Genomic DNA, 9312 nt, shown 5'->3' on the forward strand with positions numbered 1-9312 from the left:
TCGTACTTCCCGTAACCTCTCGTAGCTACCTGTAACTACCATGACCTCGGGCATTAGCGTAGCCCGCGGCCCACCAGCTCGATTATACAACATGCCCTTTTTCTTTTCTTTTTTTGTATGGGCCACTAACCTTCCTGAAATACATTGGAACTCATTCACCGACTCACCTTGCTGGTGAAGTTTACCTTACGCTTTAACCCAGGTCTTCCTCCATCGACACCTCCTGCGTACCATCACTCTCGAGCAACCCGGGGCTGCTGTCGTACTCGGCCGCACTACTCTCCTGATCTCCTCCACCTCCTTCACCACCTCCGTGACCTCCGTCACCACCACCGTGACCACTGTCACCACCACCGTGACCACTGTCACTACCAACACTACTTCCACCAACCCTGACTAGCCCGGAGTCTTTTGGTTGGGTCAGTAATGACTCCTCAACCTCATCTCCGTCTCTTCCATCTTTACCTCGCTCTCCCCAGTAAGAGGCAGGCTCGACAGGCTTCCTGTGGGAGGTCTCCACCTGGGCCGTAACCGGCTGCACAGGGGATGGCACCACAGAGCTGGGAGTTGACATAGGCCCAGACCTATCTAGCTCGACCTCACCTGCAACCAGTGCAGGTCTGCTACCAGCAATTCTCCTCTGAACCTCGGCTAACTCCTGCACCACTGCCCTGAATGCCTTGACATTTTCCATCTCCATGACTGCTGCCTCCCGTTTGGCTTTCAGTTTAGCCAATTTCTCCTTCGACTTCCTCCGCACCTCCCTTTCCTCTCTTTCAATCTCTGCTACCTTTTTCTCATGACCTTCTCTGTCTAACATTCCATTGCTGGATACCTCGGCTAAAAAAGAGCAAACCTTTTCCATTACAGACACTGGTTCAGCTACTTTCTCAGCACCTTCCCTTACCTCATCGTGACTCTGTTCTCTATCACACCCCATAGACACTTGCCCATCTCTGGTGCCTTGGGCTGTCCCCTGTCGGCTACCAATTTCCACGTATTCGCTACTCTTCACTCCCTTGGTTTTACAAGTCCACCAATCTTGACCTGTGTGACCTCTCTTAACTTTGCTCTCTCTGTCAGACTTATTTGTCAGGTTTTGCAACTCGACGTCATCTGAAACATAACTTGACCCAGCAATAATGGTTCTTGACGAAAACGGCTTAACCGGCTTAATACTTCTACACTCCTTAACAGCCTCAGACTTACTTTCGCATAACGCATTTACAACAGCAAATAATTTAAGCTGCCTTAACTCAGTTATGCCCAAGAAGTTCGTTCTCAATCCTTTCACCACATATACCTCTGTCTCCATAACTCTATATTTACTTTCCAACTGAACGCCTGCTTTACCGACTACTCTTAGCTTACGACCATCTATTCCCGCCAAAACAGTAGATGGCTCCTCTAGCCGTAGGTTCAGCCTTTCGGCCGTCCCCTCGGTTACAGTCGACACCTCTGCCCCAGTATCAAACGTAAATTCAACGTTCTTCCCATTGACCTTCAAAACCTGTACAATTCTCCTTTCTAGTCAACTGTCATCCTCATACTTATTCCTAGAACCAGAGAACCTAACACTTCTGCCCTTACCACTATCTTGGTACCTCTCCTTATACTTCTCCCCCTCAAACCTATCCATACTGTTGTCCCTGTACCTGCCAAATTTGTCTATAATCTCGCGGGGGCTTTCTCGGCCCCTGTACTTCTCCCTACTACTGTCCCTGCTACCATATCGCTCGTAGCTATTATCTCGGCTACCTCCTGACCTCCTGCTACTACCTCGCCTGTCATAACCTACTTCTCTCCTATCCCTACAATAACGGGATACATGTCCTCGCTGTCCACAACAAAAACATTTAATGGAGGGACAACTCCTCATCTCATGCCCACTACGTTTGCAATTGTAGCATACTCTACCTCCACTGCCTTCTCTACTGCTTGCTCTATATCTAGAGACATGCCTCTCCCTGCTATTATCTCTATACTTTCTACTGTCACTGTCCTTGTTATACTCTCTGCCTCTTGTCCCATATCTACTAGCACCTTGCTCTTCACTACCATAATACTCTCTACTACTCCTAGGGCTCCCCCTAGGGGAAGATCTACCTGCTGAATCATAACTTCTGTCTCTATCATTACTCCAGTACTGCGCTCGGCTATCAAACTCTGATACCTTTGCTACTTCTCTCTTAACCTCACTCTTTAACTCGGTACTTCTACCCTCATTTCTCAAAAATCTATCAGAGCTGTTGGCCATTTCACGAGCCCTCAACGCCTCCTGCAATAACGCCCAAGTAAGATTGGCATTCTTCATTAACTCTCTGCTTACTTCTCTATCTCTCAACCCGTTAACCGCCACAATAAGGGCAAACCTTACCCTATCATTATTGTTAGTCACCTCTGCATATCTGCTCAAACTCTCTACCCGTTGTAAAAACTCTCTACCACTTTCCCCAAGTGTCTGCCTAGCCGTAAGGAACTTATGCCCCTTTACGAACATACTCTCCTGTCTACCATAATAATCCTGTAAAACCTCCACTGCTCCTTCATAAGTAGAATTTACGCCATCTACGTTAAACCCTGCACCTCTCAATACTTCTCTACCACTGTGCCCAATAGCCCTCAATAGTGGCACTAACCTAGCTCTACCTCTCATAATAGGGCGCCTATTGTCACCTTCACCTTTGTAACCTCTTCTCTCTACAGCACTCTCTATACATAAATTCATCTCCTCTATGAATCTCTCCCACGACCCATCACCGTGCTCTCCAAACACCAGCTTCGGAAACCCACTCTCCATCTCTACCCGATACAATATCTCCCTCGCCACGAATACACTCTACCCCACTCGTATAATTAGTGTAACTCCCACCTCCGAATATGTAATAAATAATTGCACCTCAACAACACTGCTACTACACCTCACAACACTACCCTAATAAATAATTGCACCTCAAAAACACCGCTACTACACCTCACAACACTACCCTACCTCACGTTACCTCACCTACACGCCCGTGAAAGGGTCTATACAACCGTTTAACTTACCCGCAACCAGAAAAATTATCGCTAATGACAACAAAAAAGGAAAAAAAATCAGAGCTTCGTCAACTGCGCCATGTTATATAGACGGGTGTACTCACTTGCGGTTGATGTAAAGAAGGAAGCTCTTTTAATCTCCCGACTCCTTTATACTCCAGTAACCTCTCGTACTTCCTGTAACCTCTCGTACTTCCTGTAACCTCTCGTACTTCCCGTAACCTCTCGTAGCTACCTGTAACTACCATGACCTCGGGCATTAGCGTAGCCCGCGGCCCACCAGCTCGATTATACAACAATCCACTTTTTATATTAAAAGATTAGGCCCAGTGCGACTGTTTAATTATCCCACGCCTTATTGCGTGTATCTTGTATGATCAGGTTTGCTAAACTCAGACTATGCTGGCGTCTCACGTTGTGAGGGATTATAGTCGGAATCCCGACGGGTTTGAAGCTCGACGAGTTTGTTGATGATGAACTCTATTGATTAAAAATAAAACAAAAAAGAAAAAAATTCAACTTTTTGCGTGCCAGAGAGAGAGAGAGAGAGAGAAATCTTTATTTTAAATATAGAATTAAGAAAACAACAACGCCTCTATTTGCAGGCAAGATAAAAAGAAACTGTTATATAATATTATAATATATATGGGTATTTGTACTGTAATGTATTACTCTATGTGGCATTTGATAAAAATGCGCTAAGTGATTGTCAGATAATATGCTAATAAATGTGATGCGGAGAACCAGATGTCCGGTTCGCGAGGGGAAAGGGGGATAGCGGCATCTTAACTGCGAGCACGCGAGAGGTAGGACGCAAAAACCAGGTACGTTAGATGGTGTCAAGAGTGGCGACTACAAGGAAATTTCAGTAAGTCAGCGATAATAATCAAATTATTAGGCAATAGCGAATAATTGATGATTAGAGAGAGAATTTGCGAGGATAATAGTTGAAAAAAAAATTATAGGTAATACAATAGTGAAGGATTGAGGATAATAACTTGGAAAATGAGCGACAGACACAATAATAGTATTTTCGGGAAGGGGGTTAAGACACCCGAGCTGAGATTAGAAACAGGAGCCGAATTGGAAGGATGGAGGAGATTTATTAAGAGATTTGCAATAGCGATTGTGTCGGCAGGATTAAAAAGAAAGGAACACACCAGGGTGACAAGAAAAGTAGAATCAGAAGAATACGATTTAGAACAAAAGAAGGCAGCGTTTCTGTTGGACTGTATGGGAGAGAAGGGGTATGATATTTTTGAAACATGGGAGATAGAGGTCGACGCCATGCAATATGACGACATTAAAGAAAAATTTGACGATTATTTTTCTGAGAAGGAAAATATAGTAGCAACGAGACACAGATTATTTACTATGAAACAGGATAATTGTGAAGATTTATGCAGGTTTATAGAAAGAATAGAAAGGGCAGCAAAACAATGCAGGCTGGAGGAGTTAGAAAAAGATCTAATACTGCAGGTTTTGATAATGGGTATGAATGATGATAAAATGAGAAAAGAGTTGTTACTTAAGAAGAATATCACCCTAGAGAATGCAAGAGCTAGGTGCAGTCAGTACGAGTCGGCCACAATAGCAGCGGGGATAATAACAACAAGGGAAAAAGAAACGATAGATCAAGTAATAGGAGAAGAAGAGGACGATGAGTTAATACAAAGGATAGGAGGTAGAGCTGACGGAGGAGCAAGAAACAAAGGTAATATCGGTACAGGGAGATCCGGAGTACAATGCTATACATGTGATAGATTCGGACACATCTCAAAAGATTGCTTCAGGAATAGAGGAACTGGGTATAATAGAGGATACAGAGGACGAAACTTAACCAGGGGGGCAGGCAGTCTAAGAAAAAACGATAAAAGGTCACCTATCACATGCTATGCTTGCTCAGCAACAGGACATATGGCAAGAAGCTGTCCTAACCGGCTAACAGATAAGAAAATAAGCATGGTTGAAAATAATACATCGGAATATTCAGAAGATTCATTATGACTAAAAGAAAAATTAAAAAGATTTAAAGCGGCCAATGACTTCCTAATCAGCTTGAAAACTAAAAACAAATACATAAACTTCGAGATAGACACAGGAGCTGATGTAACAGTTATGAGTGAAGCAACAGCAAGGAGGATAAACTGCAAGATTGAACCAACTAAACGAGTACTGAAAGGGGCAGATGGCAAGAGGTTAGAGACGATAGGCGAGTCAAAAATTGAGTTGATCTCAAAGAGAGGACAAAGAATAATAGCGAGGATCAGTGTTATGAAGGGAAACAATAGTAATCTGTTAGGGAAACCGGAAATAATAAAGTTATGGCTAGTTAAGACAATTCAAAGAGTGACTAGGATAGAGGACGAGATGGCAAAGAAATACCCAAATTTGTTCAAAGAGCTTGGAACACTACCAGACGTGTTCCCGATAAATTTAAGGGAAGATTCGACACCGGTGTGTCTCCAAGTGCCAAGGAGGTTGCCTATAGGTCTGAAGGAAGCAACGAAACAGGAAATAGCAAGGATGGAAAAATTAGGAGTAATAAAGAAAATAGAGAAACCAACAAAGTGGTGTTCAGGAATGGTAGTAGCGCCGAAGAGTAAGGGAAAAGTCCGAATTTGTGTTGATCTGACGCAGCTAAACAAGAGTGTGCTCAGAGAAAATTTCCCACTGCCTACATTGGAAGAAACAATAGCCGAGCTAGAGGACAGCGTCATTTTTAGCAAAATGGATGCTAATTCAGGATTTTGGCAGACAGAATTAGCGGAAGAGTCACAAGAGCTTACTACATTCATTACACCATTTGGTAGGTATATGTTTCAGCGAATGCCGTTCGGTATTTCGGCAGCTTCAGAATTTTTCCAACGCCAAGTGAGTAAGATAATAGGGCAACAACAAGGAGTTGTTTGTATGATGGATGACATTCTGGTAGTAGGAAAGAACAAAGAAGAACACGACATAAGGCTTCACGAAGTGCTAGACAAGCTTAATAGAGCAGGGTTGACACTTAATAGAGAAAAATGTCAGTTTGGAGTTGATGAAGTCAAGTTTTTAGGTCATATCCTAAACAAAGAAGGAATTCGGATAGATCCAGAGAAAGAAAAAGCAATCAAGGAAATGCCAGCACCTATAGACAGGAAGAGTTTGAGAAGGTTCTTGGCGATGGTGAACTATTTAGGAAGGTTTATTTCCTTGTTAGCAGAAGTGGAAAGGCCATTGAGACTATTAGACAAAAACAATGCAGCATGGTGTTGGAATGAGGAACGGCCGAAGGGCTTCGAAAAGATTAAGGAGATCATCTCTACGGCACCAGTCTTGACTTTATTTGATAATAGTAGTAAACACCGGATAACAGCAGATGCCAGTAAACATACATTGGGAGCAGCTTTGCTGCAGATGAATAGAGAAGGGAGATGGCAACCAGTAGCCTATGCCTCAAGAAAAATGAGTGAAGCAGAGCAAAAGTATGGACAAATAGAGAAGGAGGCACTGGCCGTAGCATGGGCATGTGACAAATTCGATTTCTACTTGGTGGGGAGAGACTTTGAAGTTGAGACTGATCATAAGCCACTGGTTCCGCTGCTGGGAAATAAAGATCTGTCAGACTTGCCATTAAGGATTCAAAGATTTAAGATGAGGATGATGAGATACAGATATAATATTTTTCACACACCAGGAGACAAGATGTTTTTGGCTGACCTGTTATCAAGACCAGCATCAAAAAGAGACGAAATTAAATTACAAAGAGTGGAAAACCATGCTAGTAGGATAGTAGCAGCAATAGAGGATGTGTTAATAGAGAAAATTAAAGGGTACGCGGAAACGGATGAAACGTATCAGACAGTGATGAAAGGATTAGAAACAGGAAGGGAATATGCAATATGCGGCGAGGCAAAAAAGTTGAAGGAAAAGAAGGATGAGCTCAGCGTGGTAAATGGAATGATTATGTGGAACGCCAGGGTTTACATACCTATTAATTTGAGAAAGGAAATAATGGAAAAACTCCATAGTGGACATCAGGGCCAGGTCAAGACGTACCGAAGGTGTCAAGATTCAGTGTGGTGGCCAGGGATTAGAAATGAGATAATAGAGATGGTGGAACGCTGTGAGGTATGTATAAAAAATAGAAGGATGTCACATGAGCCGATGTGTAACACTCCATTACCAGAGAAACCTTGGCAAGAGATCGGAACAGACTTGTTCGAGTTCGAAGGAAGGCGCTACGTTATTTTCATGGACTACTACTCGAAATGGATAGAGGTAGTTCAGATGAATAACCAAACAGGAAGAGAATTGGCGTTGAAATTCGCAGGAATAATAGCAAGGTTGGGAGCCCCATTAAAAGTACGTAGCGATAACGGACCATGTTACAACTCACCCGAATGGAGGGAAATTTTGATAAGGTACAACATAATAGGAGAAACTAGTAGTCCTAGATATCCTGAAAGTAATGGCTTAGCGGAGAGAGCGGTAGGGATAATAAAAAGTTTGTGGAGGAAAGAGAAGGACAAGAACCTGGCCTTGCTAGCCTATAGAACTACCCCACTGGAAAGTGGAAATAGGCCAGATGAGTTAATGTATAATAGAAGAATTCGAAATGAGTTACCTGGACAGCACTTAGTCATACCCAATCTCGGACAGTTCAAAGAAAGAGATAGACACCTCAAAGAGAGACAGAAAAGCAATTTTGATAGGGTAAAGAGACCAAAGAGATTGTCCGTATTAAAAGAAGGGGATAGAGTATGGGTGGAAATAAACCACGAAGATGAAGGGAGAGAGGCAACAGTTATTAAGGAGGCTTTAGAACCAAATAGCTTCTGGGTGGCTATGAACGGAAGAAGAGTAAGAAGGAATAGGAAACACCTGAGATTATTATTTGAAAAAGCTTCGCGCTACATGATAGAGTCTCAAGATAAGGAAGTAGTTAGTAATAGTAGGGAAGGGAATAGAAAGAAAACATGGGTAGGAGATAATAGTAATAGTAACCCAATAAGAAAGAGTACTAGAGATAGAATAAATAAACGTGACAATGATTTTGTTTATTCCAAATAACTTCTGTTGTAGACACTTAGAATATTACTACCAAAGTTGGATTCAATAGAAAGGGCTCAAAGTAAAAGAAAGGCTTGACAATAGAAAGTGAGGAGGTTAACAGCACGGATAATAAAAGGGGTTTAATAGAAAGAGAAAGAGCAATAATAATAGAGAAAGTAATAATAGAGATGGAGGACTACACCATAGTTGGGAACAGCATAGCTCACTACATCACGCCACCAGTGGGGGTGAAAAAAATTGCCCTAGGAGGAGCCACCCTGAAGGAGCTGTTGTACAGGTGCGGAATCCCCGGAATAAAGATTGTCATTTCCGGAGTTCCCGAAATCATGAGCCGAAGAGATGACGCCGTGGATGGGGACAAGGTTTCCAAGTACGAGCAGACCCTGAAAAGGGCATCAAATAGACCGGGAGTAATCCTCTGCTCCTTTTACCCCTCTACCAGGGTGCCAGCTGCACAGTACGGCATTATAGGCCGCCTAAATAGGCTCATATGTACCCTCAACTCCAACAAGAAGGAGGGCACGCCGAACTTGTGCACCCGCCTCTTCGGAAGAGGTCAGGATGGCCTGTATTTTTTCAACAAGGAACATTTGAAGGACGAAGTCCACCCTAACGACCACTGGGCGAGGGTGCTATCTGAGACTATGTGTAGATACATAGCGACCAGGAGAAGGGGTGCGAGGGACTTGAGGGAACATCTGTATCGGCCTCTAAGGAGAGAGAGAGACACTAGGGCAGGGACAGAAAGAGGAAACGAGAGAAAGGAGATTAATAGGGAGAGGTTAAATAGAGATGGAAGTTCGGAGGAAAGGAACGTCGAAGCTGCAAGGGAAACCCAAGAGAGAGAAGGTAGTCAACAGGAGGAAGAGAGCATATGGAGGAGAAGAGAAAGAGAGGTGATAGAAAGAGCAAGACAAGATAGAGAACAAAAGAAAGCGGAAATAAGAATAAGGTTCGAAAGCGAAATGGCAGCAGTGGAAAGAGAATACGAAAGAGATGTGGTAAGAGCTAGAGAAGATAGGCAAATAGCTGAAAGAGCTATTGAAAGAGAAAGAGCCAGGGGGCAAGGCGCAGAAAGGGTTAACAGGGAGGAGAAGAAACAACAAGAAATCAGAAGGATAGATAGAGAGACAAGGGAGAGAAAGTCACCATTCAGGCAGCGGAGAGTTCGTTTTGCTGAACAACCGGAGATAAGAAATAGAGACATCCGGCTAG

The sequence above is a fragment of the Watersipora subatra genome, chromosome 5 (genome assembly GCF_963576615.1).
Source record: "Watersipora subatra chromosome 5, tzWatSuba1.1, whole genome shotgun sequence".
NCBI classification, from domain to species: domain Eukaryota; kingdom Metazoa; phylum Bryozoa; class Gymnolaemata; order Cheilostomatida; family Watersiporidae; genus Watersipora; species Watersipora subatra.